This window comes from Typopeltis vanoorti, chromosome 14, assembly GCF_054136105.1.
Source record: "Typopeltis vanoorti isolate ZY-2024b chromosome 14, IOZ_Tvanoo_1.0, whole genome shotgun sequence".
NCBI classification, from domain to species: domain Eukaryota; kingdom Metazoa; phylum Arthropoda; class Arachnida; order Uropygi; family Thelyphonidae; genus Typopeltis; species Typopeltis vanoorti.
This window is the reverse complement of record NC_143562.1, coordinates 71,503,915-71,530,249: the sequence shown is the minus strand read 5'-3', so window position 1 is coordinate 71,530,249 and position 26,335 is coordinate 71,503,915. Positions and strand designations below refer to the sequence as shown.

Here is a 26,335-nt window from a genome sequence, read left to right as displayed (position 1 = left end):
TATTGAGCATGTTATGTTTTTAATTTTTGAATTAAAAGCGCTGTCTTCTGAAGAGCTGCTGCTGTCATTTTCACCACGTGTCTACAAGTGCAGATCAATAACTGATAGCACGAAATATCCGTTTGATAAAACATGAAAATATTTTCCAAAATTAAATCATGCTTACACGCCTAATATGCCGTCATACAGCTTACTGACAAGCATCTTTTAAAACCTCTTTTTTTTTTTTTTTTGAAACACGACCTTCATTTGTACCGCAAAACGTTTCATAGGATGGGAGCAGCTTCATTGTTATGACGAAATCTTGCGAAAAGCAATTCGCCAGTTACTTTCTCGAAGGAGATTTTTAAGCTTTATAATCATAGTCACATTACGTATCTATTATCTAGACATTCCTTCATCCAAAGCGGAACTTATTTTACAAATAAGAGCTACAATAAAGAAATAAGATTCGAATTGTAATTTATTTATCGAAATTTCATTTCATGCAGCTTAGTAGTAACGACACTGCATTCAAGTGGGATGTTGAATCCCACTTAAATGATCTTGACCCCATTATATTATAACTGAATATAATGAGGTTAAGAAAAATAGCAGTAGCACAACCAACTGAGGTTTCCTGGCATTGCAGATAATATTTTCAACATCCATGCCAATAGTTTTCTGTCATACTCTCTTTCACATGCACATCAAACGGGCGAATGAGAATCTGATTTACGGGTGACACTTCTCAATTTCTCACTAGTTTGCCGAACAGATAGGCCTGGCACACGGTATCCCATGACAATGCCCCTTTAAACTCCGTCAATTACCTTCCCGCAGCTATTTCACCCTGATATAGCTGCACTGACTTGAGCATCATATTTCTTCAATTCATACCGGCTTTAAACACGTTACATGGCACGATACACTTTGCCCACGGGGGGGGGGCGTCTGTTAACTTATTTCCAAGCAGTGTATATAGTTAGAGAGCTTATCAGAATGTGCGGGATACGGATTGCATAAGAAAACTGTTGACAATGTCAAAGGGACAACGAAGCAGATATCGCTTAGCAGTAGTTTCTAAGCAAGATCACAACACAAACATTATTTTGGTTTTTCTATTTATGTTTCTTCTTTTCTGTCTCACATAACATTTAATAAGCCTTTTCGCAGAGAGTTTCATGTCCACTTCCTTCTCCTTCCCAGCTGTACATTTAATAAGAGAATTCATTCTGATTAGAAATATCACAAATATCACTTCTAACTTTAGATATCTCTGATTAGAAATATCTAAGTGATCTACTTTTCTAATTCAAACGCAACCAAGTGTTTTTGGATACACTGCTAAATGCACTTTGCGATTTTTTTCTAGTTCTTTAACTGTACAATGCTCTGAGCAATTCTTATTCCTTATATGGAGTGATGAATGCTTCTTTCAAATCCTGCTGCTAGAAATACATTGCGTATAAACTGACCAGTTCGCATGATGCGGAAGCAGCTAAATGAACATTCTTTTTGGTCATATGTTCTGTTTTGAAATCCTCAAACGTGTTTTCGTCTGGTGGAAATGATCATATTATAATCTCCTGAATGGTATAATCTCGTCTTCGGTATGGCTTTGAATAACATATCTAATCTCTCATTCGAAAAATCTTACGTTTCATATATGATCTCTTCCTGCTGGACTGATTTCAATCTCTGTGGCAATGTTTTATCTTTATACGCTTCTATAGGCACTTTCAGGGTTACTGCTCCACTTACCAGGTTACCCGTCATTCTTCACATACGTTGGCTTGTTAAACAAGGGTAGGTGTTTCCAGCTTCGCTTGTCAATACCATGGAAACGCCGCGAAGCTACTTTACCTTCTTTCTGTTGGTTCAAGCTGCTTCTCTCCTCTGAATCAACCTTCATCGTTAAATATTTCACAAACATTATATCCTCCAACTTTCCAGATAAATATGAATGGATTTCTTCTTTGTCAGTTCTTATCTGCACTTCTCTCACAGTACTGATATGTAATACGTTCTTGTACCTTCTATCTTTCACGTTTATCTATGGAATAAATATTTAAAAAAATCTAAATTAATGATAAAATCTATAGTTTACAAAATCGTTTTTTTTTTTTTTTTTAAATTTTTCTCAGCGATGACTGGGAAATACTTAATACATTAGCATTTTCCTTTCGATAAATTTCGATGATAAATCGAGTAGTATACAGTCCGGAATATTTACCTTTGATATTAAGAACATTCTTAGCAGATATAACAGATTTTGAGAGAGTTTAAAATCTGTTGTTCAGTTACACAGAATTCTTATCGTATTAATGGTTTGGTTAGGCACTGACCACGAGGTAATATATTTACTGTTTCCTTTCATAAGTTATCCAGTTCTCTTTTTATGTTTTAGGAGATTTACATTCAGAAGTGTAATAAAGCAAGTGATTGAAAATTGTAACTTCTATTCAATATATTTGTATTAAATAACATCAATAATCAGGATAATCATACAAGGTTTAGAGACACTAGTAAATTTGTATACTAGTGTCTCTAAGAGGAGGTTGAAAAATCCAAAACTAGTTGAATAATTAAAAAAAGCAAGAAAGAAAAAACAATAAATTTATTTGGTCATTCCAAGTCGTTTAAGTCGTTATTCTTATAAAAATAGTAGCTTGTTGCATTTCCTACGTAATATTATCAGTATATGTTTATAAAGTTTATAAAGAAAAAAAAAGAACAGATAGTGTTCGAGTGGAAAAAAAGGGGTGTGACAAGGATGTATGTTTCCTACTTTTTTAATATTTATACTTATGAGAATGACAGACGTAGACTGAGATCCAGCTGGAATTAAGATTGATGGTATAAAATTAATAATTTACGATGCAGATGATACAACTCTCATAGCAGAATCTAAGGAAGATCTGGAAAGGTTGATTCTATTGGTTAAGAGAGTAAGTAACAAAGTCAGGTTTAATTTAAACATCGGCAAAACAAAACTGTTGGCTTCTGGCAATATAATTTAATTTATAATAGAGGAAGATAAAATAAAAATCGTTGAAAGTTATGATTTAATGGGATTCAGAATGAGAAATGACGGTAAATGTGAAGATGAAATTAAAATAGTCATGGGGAAAAAAGGCCTAACAAAAATTATGAAAGATAGAGGTGTGAGTAAGGCCACGAAAGTTAGAATTGTTAAAGCAATTGTATTTCTAGTAGTAATGTGTGGACATGAAAGCTGGATTATTAAGAAGAGAGACAGAAAGCGAATTGATTCATTTGAATTATGGATGTGGAGGAAACAATTAAGAATCACATGGACTGCACGAATCATGAATAAGATTTTAGAGAGTATAAAGACAGAATGCTTCTTTGAGGTAATGATTGCTAAACAGAATTTGATGTATATTGGACATAATATGCGAGCTGATGAATCATTGCAAAAGGCAGTTATGTTAAGGAAGATTGAGGTAATGAGAAGAAGAGGAAGACAACAAAAGTGTTGGATACACAACATAAACGAACTTACAATTACTGAAAGAAAGGAAAAGAGATCGAGTGGAGTTAAGAGCCTTAGTCCACAAGACCACCAATAGTCGAAAATGACTGGATGGTACATTACAAGAGCACATTTATAAAACTTGGAATAAAAGGATATCCAGTCATGATTTACATGTTATAAAATGTTTTTCTTTTTTTATTTCCAAAAAAAAAAAAAAAGTACTGTACTTGGCTATGCTGATTTGACGAATTTACAATCAGCATTTTCCTTATTCTGTTACCAGAAGCATATTTTCTTTATACATTAGTCTAATAACAACTGCATTAAAAGTTACTATCTTATTTTATATATAAAAGAGACTTAAAACGATGTATTTTCCGTAATGTCACGGATTCAGAGAATGCGCTTTGAAACGTTCGCTATGTGTAAGAATATAAAAATTACAGACTGCCCAATTTCACCAGGACTTCCCCCGTTTCCAGATTTTTCTGATTATAGAAGATTGTCGACAACTTCTGAGATACGGAGTCGTTCCTTTCATTAGTTCGACTGTCTTTCCCTCATTTTCTCAAATTGCAACAGATCCATTGAACTTTGTCTTACAAGAGTTTATGATAGTGAATAATCACACACACACACACACACACACACACACACACACACACACACACACACATACGTTGCGGTACTTTATTCACACTCTTTGTGTGAGGCAGTACTGATCTTATTGAAAAGCTGTTTTATTTTCAGGTAATCACCACCTATAGCACTTACTGTACACATTTTTAGTTCAAAAAGAATAAAAAAAATATTGTCGCCATTTGAATCTTATATTTCCCTCCTTTTAGCAGACAGAATAAACCTTACATTCTGGTTAGATTTATCTTGTATCCACATTTTTTAGTTGCCATAATGTTGTACAACATAAAACAAACTGATTTCTTGTGTGTCCAGAAAAGTGAACATGCTACTACTGTAACAACAGAAGATGATAATTATTGCTGTACCGTGGTAAATGCCTTAATACAGACTTTTCAGTATTTAAACTTAGAATGAGCCAATGCGTTATCCTTCATAAACACATTTAGTTTTCCTCATTCGATGCCAATGCACATATTTTTCCAGTTTTTAATAATTTTATTTTTTATTTTAATATACCATTTTTAATAATATTTATTATCATAATAATAACCGAATTAAGTTTTTTTTTTCATAATATTAAGTCGTAGTCCTTTCGACGCCAAAGAAATTAATTCAATGTTTAGAAAAAAAGTTTTGTTTATTTCAGTAATGACCTGTAGTTGTACTTCTAAAATCATGAAAGTAACACTTGTATTTACTGTTACTGATCCAAATATTTGTCCTTCCTACATTGTCCTTGAGGTAAGTTTGTTCTGAACTCCATCAGCGGTTCAGTGAAAGAGAGTGGAATAGTTTTCACCTCACACCTGAGGTAAGGGAAATGTTAAAATTCTCATTTGTGAAATAGAAAACATACGTTAATGGAATAAATCATCGAAAGGATTGAAAGTAAAGCTTTATGATTTAATTATCATTCTAAGTAGTCTAATTGCTGCTTACACATGGAGAATAAAAAAAAAAAATGAAAGAAAATTTCTAGCTTTTCATATTAAATCAGACAGAAGAGAATTACAAAGAAGTGATTGAATAAGACGAATTTTTTTAGATCGCGTAGCCATGTATTCAGACTACGACAATTGGATTGGTTAACCCGCCTCTAGTGAGAATGCATCCAGAGAGAGAAAAGTGTATTATCTTCTAGAGAGACAGACAAAAGGAAAACTCGTATCATGACTGCAGATATCAAAGATATATATATATATATATATATATATATATATATATATCTTTGATATATATAACGAAAACATTTCATCAACTGATGAAATGTTTCCTTCTATATAACAAAACATTTCATCAGTTGATAACTTACAATAACTTTCCAGCAGTTTATAGACTCTATCATATCACTCCTCTTTCATTCTATATATATATATATATATATATATATATATATAAATTTTGTAAACCTGCAGTTGAGGAATAATCTTGCACATTGCAACAAAAAACATCAAATTATCATCATTGAGTTATTCATCGGTCCACCTATATTAACCTAGAGTCAGGTTATTAATAGTGGGTGAAAAGTTAAACATAATTCTGAACAATGTTTACAGAATATATGCGGGGCATTGGACTCTTACAGAAGGACGTTTCTCGTTACGCTATCCATCTGGGTTGAACTATAAGAAAAAGTTTCGTAAATTATTTTGCCTATTATCTAAATAAGATTTACATCTAATGCCACCATCATTATTGGATTGGTTAATAAAAAGTTTTTGATCGTTATTATCACGATCAAAAACTTCCAGGGTGTCAAGGACTCCCGAATATCATCAACATCAGGTGTCATGCCCTTTTTATACTCATTCGTAGTGAATGCACTCACACTTCAACGGGCGAATTGCCCCAAACACTCACTGCTCTGCGATAAAAATCTATCTCTTACTCTTTCTTAACTGCACACAAAATTAATTTCCACTGATGCCTCTCACCTTTTCCTCTCTCTCTGTTTCTCTGTCTCTTTCCTTCTATATAACGAAACATTTCATCAACTGATGAAATGTTTCCTTCTATATAACGAAACATTTCATCAGTTGATAACTTACAATAACTTTCCAGCAGTTTATAGACTCTATCATATCACTCCTCTTTCATTCTACCGGTATTTGAAATGAACTTATTTTCAATCTACATACATTTCGTACTCAATATCACATTAGTTTTTCTACTCTCTACTCTTTCCACAGGTTCTTCATCCAGATTGCGATACCAAATCTGTGTACAGTAGTCCAGGTGTGATTAAATGAAAGTCTTATAAAGAGACAAAATGACTTCCTCATTCGTTTCAGTGTTTGTTTTTGAATAAAAAACTCAATCCTCTGAGTTGTGTTTGCAAATTTTCCCGTGTAATCTTTGAACATGAACTTTCTATCAACCATAACTCAAGACCTCCAGCCTCGTCAGTTAATCCAGTCATAATCCCACTAAAATAATAGGCTTTTTAAATTTCATCACGCAACAGCGTACAAATTTACAGTTAGTATCACCTCATTGTTGGACGTGCTCATGCGTTCAAAGTCTCGTGAACGCCAAAGTTGGATGGCAACACAATGGCAGTAGGATAGATTATAACCGAGGTTGTTGTTAAGAAATATTTGATTAAGGATGAATTCTTTAGATTCCGCAATTCTTCTTTCTAGTTCATCATAGCATCGAAAGATATTTCAGATGTGTCCCACAAGACGTTTAACCAAATTCCATTCACTGCGCCACACCATTTGGCGCAGTTGCACCAAATTCAGTAGCCCACGGGATATTTATCATTCTTTTTTAAGTCTACTTAAGAACGGAGTTTCAGTAGAGGAGTGAATGAAATCCAGATGTTTTATTTCTTAAATTCTCTGGACAATTTTGGCGAAACACAGCAGTATCTCTGTATTTCCCCTACAATGAGGAGATACAGAGAATATCTTCAAGTGTTCCCACGCTAACGCTTTGATGTTTAGACTTTTTTTTCTTTGAGACTTTTTTTTTGGTTGTTCTCTCTTATTGAGCACCTGGAGAAATCTTCTTGAAGACAAAACTAGTCGTACTGAATTAAAACAGTATTTTTTACTTTTTATTTATTGGCTTTTTTAATTTTTTTATAATTTATTTTTTAATCTTTTTAAAAATATGTCTCTCAGCCGAGTACACACACACACACACACACACACACACACACACACACACACACACACACACACACACATATATATATATATATATAACTCATATGAATCTTTTGATCTGTGTATATTCAACAATTGATTTGATGTAATTTTAAAGATCTCAAAAGTTCATTACGTTTTCCTAATTAAATGTTAACCGTTTTACTATAATTAATCAGAATTGTATTAAGGGATAAAATTATGGATTTGAATATCAATTTTTAAGCATAATAACTGAACAAAAAACTTTGTGAATTCACTGTGACTTAAAAATTAGATGCTGTATAACTTAAGTATAGAGAACACATTAACGACACTAAAATGTGTTCATTTAAGTTTAAAAATGCATATTTTAGTTTACTGAAATACTATTTACAAGTATATTCTCAGAGAATAATTCGAGCATGTAATTACCTAGAAATATTTCACATGATTTAGTTTACACTCTTCACATTTCCAATAGAAAAAAACGTACTCTTCATGAATTTAATAAGAAAATTGTTTATTTCTCACTATTTTTGTTAGAGTACATCGACATAGCTCGTCACGCAAAAGAATTTTTAGATCCAAGAGCAGGGGCGGCTCATGCATAGGCACTGAAGAACTGCAACACCCCAATTTTTCTCCATATATAAATATATTTTTTACTTTATTTATAGTTGATTGTAATATTTAATTTAATCATCAACAATCTATAGAATTCTCTTATTTTGTATAAAAAATAATAAAAATCCATCTTGTAGCATTTAGGAGGGCGAAGGACGATAGCAGCACTGTGTTGACCACAGTGTCATATTGCTAGTATTTGCTATGCTTGCAAGCATATGGAAGTCATAGTGAGATCCGAGCTATTAGGTTAATGCGGCACTGTCCGTTGCGCAGTTCCACTGTTGTTTATATGCAGTTTGCGCCAGTAGTAGAGTGTTCGTAGTGCTTATCGTGTTTACTCCGTCTCTTTAAATATTTGGACATTACGATTAAAGAAATAACATTTGTTATAGTTTTTATTTTAGAATATTATTCTTAATTAATTTAACAAGGATAAATTAGCTAATTTTAAGAATAAATTGCCTACAGAAGAAACAAAATTGACCACTGAAGCATATCCCATCATCAACAAAGAAAAACTTGAAACTGAACTTCGAGTATTCTGCAGTAGACATTACAATAATCAGACATGCATGATTATTGTAAATTAATTGACTTGTTAAAATTTATAACAGAAAATAATTTAGATTGTGTTCTTAGTGAAATTACTTTTTTGATAAAAATTCTCTTCACAGTTCCTATGACTACATCAGAGCCTGAATGCTGTTTTTCAATATTAAAGAGAATAAAAACATTTTTGAGGAGCACTATGATTCAGGATAGGTTAAATGCACTTGCGATGATTCAACGGGGGAAAAAAATCTTAAATAGTTACACAAACATCAAGGAAAGAGTTATTCACCTTTTGGCTCAAAACATAAAAAGAAGAATGGATTTTATTTTTAAGTACTTTTGAATTTTAAGTAATTTTGAATTATACCAAACACTATAATTTTATCGCTCATAAACAATATTTTTTCATGTTTAATTTTTTTTTTTAATTTTTACCATAATTTTCATATTTCATCTGAACACGTATAGATACAGTGTATATGTATATTTCGAAAGTTGCAGTACTCCCACGATTTCAAGCCACGAACTGCCACTGTCCAAAAGCATGGTAGGAACAGTTCCGTACATCTGATCCAGTGTTAGTCGTGAATGTACCCGATGTCGGCCTAAAGATTCCATGTATTCCTTTGTCATCAAAGGAATAACTGGAATCTTTAGGCAGACAAATACACACAAGTAGTCTTCTTGTAGTGTTCGTAAATGTCCCAAAATAAAGAATTTTTATCGAACTAAATAAAATCTTGAAAGTCTAATTTTTCCATTGAACAGTTGGGATTAGTTCCTCTAACCCGTCTCATTACAAAGACAGCTAATAATTCAGTTTCTATGAACAGTAGATGATTGCCAATATCATGCATTTTGGGTAAAAATCGCTCAGCTCCTTTGCAGGTCAGAGAGAAAACTTTACCTACTCTATCTCCTTTTGCCTCGACAACACGTTCACTACCTTGGCATTTGAGAACAATACAGTCTACGTTGTTAACTTCATAATCTACACTACATTGCAGATAACCGAGGCTATCGTGGTTATCTGCAATGATATCGTAACATTATCGAATTTTTCCTGACTTTGGTATAATAACCACATGCAGTGATGTCACAAGTGATGTTACCTCAACACTCTTTACTCTACCCCTATTTTGTTCATAGTGACCCATATTCTTCTTATGTGTGACCGTTAGGATTATACAATTAATTGTTACTGCTAACGATCGTGAATGGTCATATAATTATAATTCTTAATATTTATTTAATTTAAAGCATAAATTAATAAAATAACGCACGTGTTAAATTCTTGTCATTAGCATTAAAATGAAGTTTGTTTTCTATACAGAATCATTGCACATCAAACTTGCCATATTGTCTAGACTTGTTTAGATCTGGATAAAACGTTTTTCATTACTCTGTAAGAATTAAGAAGGAATATTCGAGTATTCGTAAAAAATACCAAACTCTTTCTACAGAAGCAAGAATGAATGCGCTATTAAGCTTGCTGGACAGTGATTGTGATTTCTGAAGAATTTTCAGGTTAGCATTGGTAGAGCAGTTGAAATGCTTGCAGAATATACAACAGAATTGTCACTGGCTCCTGATTCGTATTTGTCTTCTGCCTAAATGGCATGAGCTGCATGATTTCTCTCTCTCTCTCTCTCTCTCTCTCATGTCTGTGTTTTATTTTTAGTTAGTAATGATAGTTGTGAAATTTACTGGAATTACAAACAAAATATTCTAACTAGAGATTGTTTTGGGAAATCTTTGCAAGGAACAGGGTCGACAATTCGCAGGTACTGAATATACAAGCCTGACAAGGATTTTAACAAAAATAAAAAATTATTTTATCCCTTATTTAGTCCTTATTTATATTATTAGAAAAATTTCCTTATCTGGGCTCTCTCTCTAGATATTGGGCATGTGTGGTAACGGAGGAATTACATGCGGAGAATTGTACATCCGTCTTCGTGTTTTAAATTTTTTCCAGAATAATGACAGAAAGAGAGAAAGATGGAATAAGAGTGAAGACAAGAGGGCGGGAACAGAGAGAAGGCGAGACAGAGATTGAGGAAGAGACAGAAGAGAGGGGATGGAGAAAAGCAGAGAGAGAAAGTGAAATGATAAGGGGAGGGCAAGGGGGGGGGGGTTGAGGAGAAAAATCGCTTTCTAGAATATGAGGAGACAGAACAAAAAAATCAAACCGAGTGAGACAGCACTTTTAGTTGTGAGAAACTTTATTCTCTGCTAATTATTACACAGATCGTTAAAATCGTACAATTCATGGTTGAATATATTTATTAGAGAAAGAAATACACATCCAGATAGTGATTTGCATAGCAGATAATCAACTTTGGAGCATGCTGAGTACTTGATGTACCATCGAAAACAAAATTACTCTTCAATTATTCTTTAAAATTCAACTAGTTAATTAGGTTATTTTGGGCAACTAAACATGCTGGGCTTCGTTCTTCAATAATAAATACCCTTTCGCAGACATTTGAGCAAACTTGCAGCATGAGCCAAATAGCATTCCGTGCAAAAACACATTTCAACTTTTGTTTTTTTTTTCATGTACGTGCGTGTGATCTTCCAGTTTCTTTAATTTCTTGAAACTCACCAAACTTTACTCTCATTGATTCCTAACTGACCTGACAAGACTAGATCACTCTCCATTGAATGCTTACCTGCAATCTATCCTGACATAAATATATCACATCAATAGCTCATTGATGATATCTCTCTATTATCTGATAGTATTTCAGAACAAAATCTGTTTTATAGGTAATTCAATGGCTATCGCTCCACTGAACTGCCAACCACCATTCCATGGCTGTCTTTTGCACCTGCTAAAACAAGCATCCCTTTACTGTACAAATGTACAGTAAAAGGATGCTGGACAAATGTACAGTAAAAGGAAACAGCTTTACTGTAGAAATGTGCAGTAGCAGCTGTCTTTTACTGTACATTTGTACGGTAAAGCTGTTTCCTTTTACTGTACATTTGTCCAGCATCCCTTTACTGTACATTTATACAGTAAAGGGATGCTGGACACCGAACATACAGAACTCCCTTCTCTTCTTCCTATTTTATTCCATACGCTTCTGTCGTCTGGATCAGTCTTCCACATGAGAGTTCTCCAAACAGCTAAATCCTGCATCTCTCAAAAATTTCTTTAAACGTTAATAAAGTTCTCACTGTCATATTTGGCACTGTGTGCTTATCGCTACTTTGAACTCGTGTGGATGGAATCAGTAGAAAAAAGAAACTAGTGTCTCTAAGATGATGTATGATCAAACGCACCGCGGGGTTTCATTTGTACTCTAACTTTTTTCATGGCTCAGCTCTTACTCTTTTTAAAAAAAAAACGTGTGAGCAAGGTGGAGCTCACGTAAAGAGATTAATACTCGAAAGATCATCTGTTGGTCACAAACACTTTCGACGCCTGGGCAGTGTTTTTGTTACATGACGTAAATCGGTAAGTTTCAGTAAAGTTTGGTTTGTATTAGATACCAAGCATATCTGCTATAACATTTATTGAGGTAGTAATTGACTGATGTACTCATTAACATTTTAATGATGAAGAGTTGAAATCAACTTACACTAGCAACATTACCTATAAGAATTTAATTTCCTGGTCTGGCTGATTTGTTTGTTTATTTGATGAGAAATTTCACGAGTTTCATGAACTTTCTTGTTGGCTATCTATGTTGTTTCAGTTTGCTAATGATAACAAATGGACGTGTTTCTAAATTCAAACAATGTCATCACATGACGTTTGGATTAAGTTGTTTCTCAATATGATGTGTATACATTTTAACGGAAAAGCAGGCAACATTGAGTTTATTCTTAATAATTTTTATTCATATTGCATACTGGTTTTCATCAAATATTTCTCTTTAAAAATCATCTTGTTTCCTCTCTCCTTCAGTCTATTGCTTTCCTGAACACATCTTTATAGACGTCAGAAATACACATTTAAATTCTGAACTTCAATTATATATTACCTGTTGCAATATATTATTACAGAGTATATATCATAAGACATATTGTGTCTGTAAAACTTTAATTAAGAAAATTAATAGTATATTAATAGAACTGTTTCGCTGTGATTAAATTCAGTATTCGTACTGTAGTTCATGTCGTTGTCCATTGGATATTAGTCATTTGATCGTTGTAAACTCTCTCGAAGATTCTTAAAGCATTCCTTAAAAGATACAATTAAGAAAATTGGTTAACAAATACGAAAATCAAACGAAATTTAAAGGTAAAAAGCAAGGAAGAAATCCTAATTTTTATTAGAAATTTGATTTTATATTCAATTGAAATGCAATCATATTTACAAATTAAATAACGTTAAACGAGGTATGATTGAAATATCTTGCTTCAGATCTTCAGTTATCTTAATAATCCCTGAAATCTCAGAGAATATTAATAGCTTCTAATACTGAAAGAACAGCATTAACGGAAAACGAATAATATCCACCTAAAGGTTTGTTATTATCCATCTACATCAGAACGGAAGACCAACTAAACAACTTCTGGCAGTATATTAACCCCTTTATCAGCACAGATTCTCTTTCTTTCTGTCTTTCTTTCTCTCCACAAGAAATAACTCAACTGGCTCAAAACAGAAAACAGAGATGCCGAGAAAATTACATATAATAATTAACTTTTTCTTAGTATAGAAAGGGAGGCATAGGGCCCACTACCTTATTTATTTTATTTTATAAATGTATATAAATTTTATTTATACATTTATTTTAATTATTTATTTAGATGTTAATTAGATTTTCATAATATTTTTATTCTTTTACAGTGAAAGTAATATTTTATTGATCGCTGAGTTTCCTAATTTCTGTTTCGTCCTAAAAATGTATAAATATTCTTTCTTACTTTGATACTTTAATGGTTCTGTTGATAGAATATTTATATTTACAAAGCTGGAATGGGGTGGTTTATGGAGAAAGGGCACCATATTAAAGAATATTTATTATGCGAACCATTCTGCGCACTTAGCCCCTCATCCCGATACCTTGGATGCACTTAGACCCTCATCAATACCTATATATCACATAAAATTTATATAAATTTAAAAATAAAATAAATAAGGTGGTTTTCCTTATGCCACACAGTGTACCCTTCGTATGCTTCATGTTCTCAATGACGGTTTGCCTGCTTGCGGGAGGAAAACCCTAGATAAACTGGGGAGAAAATGCAGTCTTCGCCAAAAACAGGCTAACTTGATTATCTCTGAGAAAGATCTTAAGCTCCTCAAGTCAGCGACGGGAATCGAACAAAGGAGACACTTGTTCAAGTTTGCGAAGCGCACAGCCACTCGGACTAATTGAAAGATACATAATAAAATTATATTTTGTGAAATTTATCTTGCACTGCATATATATATATATATATATATATATATATATATACACATATATATACATGTATATATATATATATATATTAGGGTTACCAAGTAATTTTATAAGCTTGGTTATTTAACTCCTAATTCCAAGTAAGCAAACATTTAAGTTTGCGCCTGAAACATAGCTTAAGTCTAAAGATGGTACAACACTAGGACAACTCGTTGTAAAGGTGCATAAAGCTCTGATCACTATTCTTAGTATTTCCCATAATGTAAATCACATCTCACCAGAAGATGTATACTGCAATACATTATGGGTGGGGTCACTACCCAGACCGGTTTCAACCTTTCTTGAGGTCTCCTCAGTGAGTAGCTAGACCCTAAATACCAAGGTTTTAGTAATACAGAGCCTTATTACTAAGTATTACTAAAATCTTGGTATTTAGGGTGTAGCTACTCACTGAGGAGACCTCAAGATATTTATATCAAGATTTATATATATATATATATATATATATATTTGCGTTCATATTTGCTCGGTAAAAGTAATATGAAAATTAATATAGATTAGATGACTATAACACCGAGAATAAAACAGAATAAGGTTTAATCGAATAAGCTTTACTAGCTTCGTTGAAAAATCAACTTTTTTCAGGTGTAAAAGCCCAGGCTACAGCCCTGTCAGCCCCACCCTTGTGCGAGCCATGACTACAATAGAACCCGAGCCAGCGCTCTCTCAAGCCACGTTTTATTCTCCATAAACTCCGACGAAGGCTGCCGACACCTCATAGACTGGTATCAAACATCCAACATACATAAATATTTTGATGAACTTGAGAGACGGATTCTCGATTCTAAAGAAATCTCCTTCGATTAAACCCATATGAATAATAGTCTCAGCTACAATTTATCTGATGCGCACATTTCTGCTGTCCAGTATTGGCTCTCCCGCGATATCTCATGCACGAGTTGAAGTTCCAGCTGAAGATAACTACGTGCATGAGATATCGCGGGAGAGCCAATACTGGACAGCAGAAATGTGCGCATCAGATAAATTGTAGCTGAAACTATTATTCATATGGGTTTAATCGAAGGAGATTTCTTTAGAATCGAGAATCCGTCTCTCAAGTTCATCAAAATATTTATGTATGTTGGATGTTTGAGACCAGTCTATGAGGTGTCGGCAGCCTTCGTCAGAGTTTATGGAGAATAAAACGTGGCTTGAGAGAGCGCTGGCTCGGGTTCTATTGTAGTCATGGCTCTCACAAGGGTGCGGCTGACAGGGCTGTAGCCTGGGGCCCGTAATTAGGGGATCCGGCTTGTCGGGTGGGCAGTTAAGTGAGACTTACAAAAGACAAAAAGAAACTTTACAAATTATGAATGAATATGTGCCTAGGGGGACTACTAGCTTTTGTAATCGTTTCCAACCCATTATCCATCTTTTCACACTTATGGTTCCTCTTCTGATCTTCACATTCGCAAGGATTTACTTTAGTTGTCGGTTTTCGTTCGCCTTCTCGCTTTCTCCTTCAGCACTGAACACAGACTTGAAAGAATATTTTAGATCTTATAAAGGTATGCTAATGACAACGTTTTGGTACAAAATATTAGCAAATATTGAAAATAAGAACATTATTGTACAAAGTGAAGGAATTTCTTTTGAGGTCGAGTCCGCGCTTATAAGAGAATTAGTACAAGAGATACAACGCTTACGTCAATCGTGAGAAAGTGCTGTCCAAGAAGCAAAAGTAGTTGCTGAAGCAATCTGTGTGCAATTTTGCAAAAATTGAAACACTACTGTAGAACCTTTACAAGATTTCAATATTTTCGTAATTTATCAAGAATTCGATTTCATCATGAATGATTTAAAAACAAAGTTTGAAGCAGCAGATAATATGTGTGAATTATTCTCACATATTTTAAATTTCCACAACTTGGACGATGGTCAACTTATCGCAAAAGCAGCAAAACTTGTGAATATGTATGAAAAAGATCTGTCAGAAGAGTTACTGAATGAAATTCTTCACCTCAAAAGTATTCATAAGATAGTTTTTGGCACAGAAACAAGTCCGGTGAGACTTCTGAACGCAATTTATGAAAAAAAAAACCCAAACCTGCAAGGTATATTTGCCAATATCTGCCCTGTCATTGAACTATTTTGCACAATACCGGTTACTGTCTCTCCACATGAGAGATCATTCAGCAGACTTGCCAATTCATTGAAAACATGGCAAAGAAGCACAAGTAGCCAAGAATGACTAAATCTTGTGCAATTTTGTGCATCGAAAATGATTTGGCTAAGCGAGTTGATTTTACTGACATCATGGATAAATTTGCGTCACCAAAAGCTAGAAAATATACTTTGAAGTAATTTTGAATATTATTATTAGTTGTATTATGTAGATTTTGGTAATTTTTTTTAAAATAAATATTACTTTTGTATTATCATTTAAACTAATCGATTCTAAACCATGGAGAGTGTATAGCAATGTGTTGTCCTTAACCTGAGCGATAGGTAGGGGGCCCGCTTCAAGATGTAGGTGCAATGGCACAGACTCATACCATTACTGACCTTCACTAAACTCGATGTTTGGAATGATGCAGTCCTGCTGGAACCGTTCCCAAAGTAATCTCCAGGTGCACAAAAGTAAACCTTCGAGTGAAACATTTTTTAAGCATAAATCCTGCATGGGGACTCGCTTCAGGATGTGGAGGCCATGATTGTAGGATATCTCTCTTTTGTGTTCTTCAATACGGAAAAGGATAGATTTAACAGTCTGTCCGTAGTTCGGTTTACCACACTCACAGATGATCTTGTAAACTCCTGGATACTGAAGAGAAAGATGATTTACTTTAGGTTGACTAAGTATGGAAAGAATTTGTGGAATTCTCGTGTTAATTTCAGAATAAGTGTCAGTTTCCAGTAATTCTTAGAATAGAATAGAACCCGAGCCAGCGCTCTCTCAAGCCACGTTTAATTCTCCATAAACTCCGACGAAGGTCGCCAACACCTCATAGACTGGTCTCAAACATTCAGCATACATAAATATTTTGATGAACTTGAGAGACGAATTTTCTATTCTAAAGAAATCTCCCTCGATTCAACCCATATGAATAATCGCCTCAGCTGCAATTTATCTGATGTTCACATTTCTGCTGTCCAGTATTGGCTCTCCCGCGATATCTCATGCACGTAGTTAGCTTCAGCTGGAACTTCAGCAGGTATTTAATTTTTAAACTGTAGTACAGTTTATATTAGATCTGTTGTTGTTATGTTATTTTATAATATTTCTGACATTTTTATATAATTCTTTGTATTTTGACAACTGAAGAAGTTGATTTTTCAACGAAACTAGTAGTGTTTCTCGATTAAACCTAATTCTTTTTTATTCTCGGCGTTATAGTCATTTAAACTATATTAATTTTCATACATACTGTATATATATATATATATCAAATCTGGATGAGTCAATAGTTTGCCGGATGAATTTTCCTCTCGATGAATTTTCCACGTGATAAATTATTCCGCGATGAATTGTCCGTGAAGCATCCCATATTCACAGTAACATTAATATGGGACTCACAAACGAAATCTGGGAAAATCGTGAGATGACATAATGACTATGTCTGAAGTCTCGAACACTATAATCCTAATGTGGCTGAGATTCAAACACAACGGAACATTAAAATTAAGGATCTTTATTTTATGCAACATTTGTCGAATATTATGACGTACCGAAAGCATATTGTACATAGGATTGGAGATGGTTCATAAATAACTTAATTAGTCTAGATAGCCATACATATTTGGTAGCGAATTCTTTCAACTATACAAGCGCAATTTGAATGACAAGCAGCTCTGATGCATATTTGCTGTATTTATGGGTGGTCTGAGTTGATATAATGCAGATATAAAACACCAAAATAGATCTAAATGAGGTCTATAATTTGGAACAGTTTTTGACTGGTAATAAATCACAGCAGAGTGATCGGTTCTGAACGTATTAAAATGCGAGTAGACTGATGATCATGTATGAGAAGTCCTTAGCTATAACAGCAAGAAATTCTAAACTTGCTGTGGAGGAATGCCAACAGGCTTAGTAGAGTTATTCCTGTCGACATTCTTTCATATGCACTGGAAGGTGGCGAATAAAAGTCTAATGTGCGTAATATTGAATTTCCCAATATAGAGAAAGTAACTGCTTGTTGAAGTTGCCTTTCTATGACTCTCATTTTAAAAGAATGATAAATTCTGATGCCAGTAACATATACAGAACTACTTACTCTGGAAGAATATTTTATTTTTAGGACATAGCTAAGCGGCAACAAGTTCCATCGTGTTAATAAGTGTGTGTGTGTGTGTGTGTGTGTGTGTGTGTGTGTGTGTGTGTGTGTGTGTGTGTGTGTGTGTGTGTGTGTGTGTGTGTGTGTGTGTGTGTGTGTGTGTGTGTGTGTGTGTGTGTGTTATTTTCCCTGGATGAAGAAAGAAAAATCGATTTGAATCCCATTTGGCAGAGTTGGGAAGGCAAAGGGTATTTAATGCTCTTTTATCGTTTCCCTCGGTTGACAAATATATGTGCTAAGAATGTAAAATTTCTTTAACATATGTTTGTTTAGCATCTCATGCTACTGGAATACAATTTCTACCATCGTTAACTCCGGACCTGTGTGACGAGTGTGTTTTCGGGAGAAATGTATACAGACACTTTTTTTTTCTGTTCAAAACTTGAACCAATCAGAAAGAACCCATGAAGATATCTAATGATTTCTTGTTGAATTTGACTTTGACTGATTCTCATTTAAATCGAATGATACAATAATCCGATATCATAAGCATATAGAGCATTGCCTGCTATGGAAGGAAGCCGTTTTGTGATTGAATTCTCTTTGACAGCTAACAGTGCTACACTACACTTAAGACACATGTGTATGGAACACAGACTTCTTGGTTAAATGGTTGACATCATGTACTCACAGACAAATTTAAGAGATTTGGATAGAGAGTAGGTGTTAATGGAAAGGGTACGATATCCCTGAGACCTAGATTATAGAGGTCCATTAATACACCGTGTTCCAAAGTCCACAAATGGTGTTCTTCATACTCATCATTTTTCGAATCTCATCACTCAGCTTTGGCACCTTTGCATTAAATGATATATTGTTATCATTGTTGCTGACTGCAGATCTGTAATATATAACTGGTTCACTGACAGTTGTTTGTTTGAATTCTTTACATTTATGTTTCACAGAGCACTACATGGATGGCCGCTGTTTCGGTATTAAATAAATCCACTGTGAATTGGAAGGATTACTTCGAAAGGTATATGTATGAGCAAGCAGAACCCCTCAGGCAGTGTTCTGCAACAATGGTATAGTAGACTTACTGCAATACCGCTGATCCATGTCAGCAAGCCAACTAACGAATAATCGTGGTTTTGCCTTACTTTGTGGGGCGAACGTTGGGACCCATGATAAAAATTCTCTTTTCCATATGTCATGTGATCGCAATGCAGCTTAAACACAGCAACGAAACTTCGATCCCAGTTATGGTAGTTTGTAAAGCAGGATAGAAAAAAAAGAATCAGCAAAGTAGAGTAAAATAGAGGAATAAAGAACAAGAACGAAAAGTGGCAGTACCGTTACTGAGAGTTGTCCTCCACTAGATGCAGATGCCACACACATTCCCTGTCTCTCTAATGCGTGGCATCTCCACTAGATGCAGATATCACACATTGGAGAGACAGGGAATTAGAAGTAGGATATGTCTATAATAAAAGTGTAGCTTGCTTAAGTACAGAGATATTTATGCTATCTTAGAAGAATGATTAAAACGAGTACTTACGTGGTATATTCTTCTTGTCCATCTTCATTAGGTCTATTCTGAAATTTACAACAACATTATTAAATAATGTTTATTTATGAATCGTGAGCTATGATTTATTTCTCATTTTGAAACTAAAATAGATTAATCATACCACTTAAACAAGACTTTAATGTAGATTAAGTTATCTACGATGTAAACCAAAATGTTTTCCAAGTATTTTCATTTTACCTGTTTTAGCGTCGTGAAAATATTTGAATTTACAAATCAAAGATGAATACTTCTTATGTATTTTATTTATGTCTCAAAGTGTTACATATTTAACAGAGATTTGAAGCAGAGGAGATTAGGTGACCTCTATCTCCAGGCTGCAGGTTCCAGTTTCGTGCTGTTTCCTATTTTCTTTTATTTTCTTTGGATTCGAGGAGGTAGAAACGATTATTTTTCATCAAGCTATATCCTACTTCAGAATAGTGAGTAATCATGAAATGGATGGTATGCGCTCAGTGTACCTGTAGATAAAATTGGCGGAATTTGCAAATGTACGCGTGTGTAAAATATTGATTTGTCCATGAGAAATTCTTTTGGAGAGGTATATCAGAATGACTTAGTAAGTCGTTGCAGAAATTGCACAAAATTATCCGTACAGTCCTACCCACCAGAAACATGAATAACCTTCATTGAAAACGGCCGACGTCATACAGACTTTAAATATCTGTGTGGATTGATCATTCCTTCTCGCCAAAAGTCCCGAATCACCTACCACCAAGGATGCCTGTTTTGTCCTCTGATTGAAACATTCTGAGAAACACACTTTTATGCTGACGAAAAGAAGCTGAATTCCGTTATTCTCGAAGAGGCTTCAGCATCTGATGGAACGCTTTTCCACTGTTCACACGCATCATTTCATTTAGAAATTTTAAAAGTGAATAGAGAATGATGAAGATTGTTGAAAGTTGAGAGAATGTTCTAGAACGATGTAGTTATAATTCATATATAAGCCATTTTTAAAGAATATGATCTTTTCTGAGGAAGGCTTTTTGGTATTATTAGCGCAACACGTCCCTTTATTGGACTTATTAAACTAAATGAGTGCATTTCATTCTAGCGCTTCCAATAATGAATTATATCATATCACTGGCATCAGATTAAGAAGTAATGATATTTTAAGTATACCATTACGCCAGTCAAAACATGAAGAAAGTGAAACATTATTTTATTAACAAACAATTTCAGTGTACAGATAACCAAGATTAACAAAGCATTTAAACACAATAATAAATATATTGTACTGATACAAAGAGATAAGCAAAGCTTTTATTACATAGCACTCTCGATCACAACGTGTCTTTTGACACCAACACTATTTTAATAAAACTTCAATGAAGTTTCCATACATATTGTCTACCTTTCTCGAACTTTTGACAATAACCATGTTTGAAAATTTAAGTGGAGATCGCACATGGCGAAGAACTAGTATGCTATTTGTTATAAGTAAACTAATATGATAGAGCTCCACTGAATTTTAAAATTATAAACTGATATCAGTAAAAGAGTTGAGAGCACAAAAATACTAGAAGGACACTATTAAAAGAAGAGAATAAATCCGATAACGAATGATGGTATATTATTAGTAACACATTATAAGTGTTGTAAAATATAAAATATAAAAATTAAAGATTAAAAATTACAACGTGAAAACTGAGAAAGATACGAAAAGAATGAAATGGCCTTAGTATAACCTAATAATATATAAATACACGGCGAAAGATGAAATCGATTTGGGGGAGGAGGAAAGTAATTCCTTTGACGTCAAAGTTTTGTAAATCGTCAAATGTTAAAGATAAGGGAACAGAAATATTAAACACATAAAGTATATCCAACAACTAACAAATAAGTTTAAGAAAAACACTAAACAATTGAGAATTGTATTTCAGAGTAGCTTACACATGTAGGATCATATGTCCAAAGAAGTACAACAGAGCATTTAAGATGCTTTTTCTCAGAATGATTGACTAACTGTAAATCTAAGATCCGTTCATATGAAAGAAGACAGCGCGAATAACTTTAGATTCAATCACCAATAATTAACTTAAGAAACATACTATGCTAATTTCAAAGAAATATTAGACTCTTTAACAGTATTAGTAAAAATAACCCTTTCGTATCATCAAAAAACGATCCACAAATCTTAATATACTAAATGCATGTTGGGCAATTCCACAGTAATCCTGTCGTTGTTAATTCTAATCCCAATAAATACCAAAGAAAGATGCTGAAACTACATATCAAGTGATATCTGCTATGTGAAGACCAAGGAAAAGAGAGCAATAAGCAACTTATGATTGACGTTTAAGGAAACAAATCATTTCCCTAAAATGTAATTTAAAAAAAAAACAGCTCTCGGAGAGAGTTTAGTTAATAGTAAATGCGTCATTTAAAACCCGATATATTAAAAAATCATAATTCTATCTATTAAAACATAAACTGCACTTTCAGATATTATGCTAAATACAATTTATTAATATTGCATGAAAAAGGAAACTGATTTCTCAGTAAAATATAAATAATACTTACTGGGTCGGATTTCTCGCTTACGCACGAAATAACCTAAATTGAAATAGAAAAAATATATTCAAAAATTGCTTCCAATCATTCATTATAAGAATCAAATTTATATTCATTATATGTATGTATTTGTTTTATTTGTAATTATGTACTCGAAAAAACCTGAGGCGATCCCATTTAAGAACCTTTCTCTGGGCTTTTCAATGAAAGTCAGTTTTCAGTCATCTAGAAGACTGACTAACTCATCTCAAAAGAAACAAATGAGCCTTGGTGCATACTTATTTAACACGCATAATACAATAAACCAATATTCTGAGTAGATTCGGCTGTAAATCCAAAATCCAAATAATTTATACTCAGGAAATTATCCGAAACCATTCCCAACCTGAGTTTCTTTACGGCATGCTAAGAGATCAGAAGTGATTATACGAGACATAATTGTATGTTCACAATATCACTTTTCATCTGTCATAACTTCGTAGCGCAATTGGAAGAACGACGGTACATTGCGCCCTTCGATTGGAATGTGACTAAGTTTGATTCTCTTTGTGACGAGAGGAATCTTTATGTGGACTTTTTCAATCGAAGGTGAGTTAGCCGATCTCATACGGAGGAAGCAGGGTTTTATCTCCCGGAAACTCCAGTTTTTCATCCCGCATACAGACAAATCGGCCCTTCAGAACACACGCAATTTACAGACAAAAAATACTAGTTGTGATGGTGGGCTGTAGATAGCGTTGATGTAAATGATTGATAGTAGAGATAGAGACATTTGTTTAGTCGGTGTCCTCCCTCGATTAGTCTTCGGACTCCTTGGAGGTGTCACAAATAATAATAATAACTTATTTTATTAGCTTTTATTTTAATGAGTCTTCACATCCTCCATGTTGTAAATCTCAAGATCTACACTTTAATATAACACTTTGCATTCAATTGACTACTATAATTTATGTAACAAAACTTGCAGTTATTTTGGAGGAGAATTGAAATATAATAATAAAAAAACGTAGGAAATGCATGTTTTATGCCTGCTCTCACACACACACACACACACACACACACACACACACACACACACACACACACACACACACACACACACACACACACACACACACACACACACACACACACACCACGCTTTCTCTCTCTCTCTCTCTCCCTCCCGATCTTCGCCAGTAGTTTTGACAATTGTCATGGATAGAATTTTATAATTATATAAAACAACTGACAACTGACAATCTACTCAGTACATCGAAGAAATATTTGTAAGATTTATGGATATCTTTTTAAACTGAATAAACTGAAAAGTGAATAAACCGTAATGACAGAGAAATTGCATGTTGTATTTTATTTATATATATATTTTCAAATGCAATAGCTGTCTATTAAATTTACCTCCACTCCGGCATCTTCGTCGTTGCAGTAGCTACTAACGAATGTTAAAAGTGGATTTTCCGCTTGGGAAAATTGATTTGATATGCAGTTGTGAACTATATCACGCATCTAAAAGAAAAGGGCATTAATAGTGGATGACGTTTTCAGTTATAACCCAGTATAATATACGAAACTAGATATCTATATGAAATACATCTAAAACTAATAATAATAAACTCAGAAATGATGGACATATGTATTATAAAATCTCGTTTAGAAAAAAAAAGCATAGTAATATTTTTTCCTATGTCGATTTTACATGGAAAAATAATTACATAAAATACTTGTAATTAAAATAATGTTTGAGTGATTAAAGACTTAATTCTGTATGTAAGTCAAACAAAAGCTAATATCATTTACCTCAATACAGCATTCGCTCTTCTTAGAGAAAGAATTTGTCATTCGAGATTCATACTCAACCAAATAGACTCTCGATGCTATGACTTATTCACAAACGTATATAATACCCCTAGAAGAAGAAACTTGGCATCTTTTAGACAATATGATTCAAAAAAGTTATACAAAAACTTTCAATAAAAGTAAAAAGACACACAGTAAAAAAAATTAACGCATTATATGATAATCACTTCAACTCTAAACCTACCCTACCAGACAACCAAGTCATTGTCAAACAATCTAATCACATCATAACAAAACCAAACATTTCTAGTCTCAAAAAAAAGGATTCAATTTCGCCTTAAATTCAACTAATATTCCAAAAATGGACTTTATCTGCAACTTAGAGAAAGCCTTCTCATTATTTCCACACACAACAGCCAATGACCGACGATTAAAAAGCAGCGTAATCCTCTCCGCTCTCTCTATAGATATTCTCAAACCAACTCTAGCACTATGGAAAGAAAAGTACTACTCAAATTAAAGAACAACAAAGAAATCATTATACTGATAGCAGACAAAGGCAACAACACTGTCATCTTAAATACTAAGGAATGTGAAGAAAAGATCAATAATCTATTATCAGACACATCTGCCTATGATGTTCTTAACACAGATCGTACTCACAAAAAACATCTTGTTACCAATGAACTATTACGTGATATGTCCAACTGGCCTGTGGACTTAATCAAAAACCTAAAATCTAAGCATCTGTTAACTCCATAACTATATGGTGTTCCCAAAATCCATAAAGAGGGTACACCATTACGTCCAATAGTAGACGGTATCCATTCCCCTACTTACAAACTATCAAAATATTTAGCCAAAATGTTGCAAGAACACATTAATATAATGTGTTCTTGCAACATTTTGGAACAATTAGAAAACTTGTTCCCAACAAACATCACCAAGTTGTTCAAGCATTGCTTAACTTCGAATTTTTTTACATGGCAAAAAAACTACTACAAACAACTTACAGGATTAGCCATGGGTATCCCTTTCTCTACTTCTTGTTTCGACCTATTCTTAGAAATTTGGAAACTCAAATTTTATCCCAAATTACCCGTAAACCAACCATATGGTGTTGACGATATCTTCATCATTTGGAATCACAAAAAAGAAGAACTAATAAGTTATCTAAACAAAATTAATGGCTTCCATAACACACTATCAAGTTCACATTGGAACTAGAAAAAGATAATAAACTTCCATTCCTAGACGTCCTTATTAAGAAACAAACTGACAATAGCATAAACCTGTCGTTATACAGAAAACCTACTAACACTGGTCGCTACCTCCATTTCAACTCGTCTCACCACATATCCCAGAAACTCAGCATTATCCATATGCTCAAAAAAAGAGCTGTACAGTGTACCAAAGACCCTGGCGACTTACAAGAAGAATTGATGAAAATATCCAGAGATCTATCCCTAAATGGCTACCCTACAAGAATCATCAACAAGATTCTCTTCAGTGACATACAGCAAAGACAACGAGATGAAACCCAATACATCAGCCCTATACCACTTCCATTTGTTAGTACCATATCCAAAAAATTAGCTCTTCTTTTAAAACCATATAATATCAGAGTAACCTTCCAACCTATTGAGACCATTCAAAAGTTTATAAGATCACCGAAAGATAGCCATTCTTTCTACAAATATTCTCGAGTTTATTTACAGCATTCTCTTTTCATGCGGTATCAATTACATAGAACAGATATCTGGAAGTTTTGAAACAAGAAAGAAAGAACACATAGGCTATGTAAGGAATAACAGACAAGATATATCAGGCATTTCTTCCCACTTCGCCTCTACCAACCATAATATTGAATGGGATATGAGCCATATGCCCTGCATCGAAGACAACTACCATTCCAGAACATTCAAAGAAGCTGCTACAGTCGCCCGTTCAACAGGTAACTTAAATAAGAATCAAGGCCTAATCTTACCAGATATATGGAAAACTCTAATCAGATCATTTAACCAAAAAGAAATGAACTTTCATGAAAATTACATTAAAATCTCAACAGATATAACGTTGTACTTGCGACACGCGTATTGTATCACGTGACGTATCGTTATCACTCACAGTGATAACTTTATATAATTTTTAGAAATTTCGGTTAGTTTCCTAGTTTTTGTTACTTTCTATTGCTTACTAGTGTATCCTTTGAAAATGCTGACAGATATTAGTCAATGAAACGTCCGATATTAAACTATTATTTACTTGACTAACATACAGAATTAAGTCTTTAATTCTGTATGTTAGTCAGAATTAAGTCTTTAATTTATTAATACTAGTGGTCAAGAAAAAGATCA

The 26,335-nt window shown here is 33.7% G+C and overlaps 1 long non-coding RNA gene across 1 annotated transcript; it reads right to left on the bottom strand.

Moving 5' to 3' along the window:
- Positions 1-19,630: 19,630 nt before the first annotated feature.
- On the bottom strand, positions 19,631-24,041 carry LOC150099625 (uncharacterized). Its single transcript, XR_016549332.1, has 4 exons — positions 23,979-24,041; positions 23,580-23,687; positions 22,191-22,223; positions 19,631-19,672 (listed from the first exon to the last, which is right to left on the bottom strand). It is a non-coding gene; the product is annotated as an uncharacterized LOC150099625 (long non-coding RNA).
- Between the last annotated feature and the right edge of the window lie 2,294 nt (positions 24,042-26,335).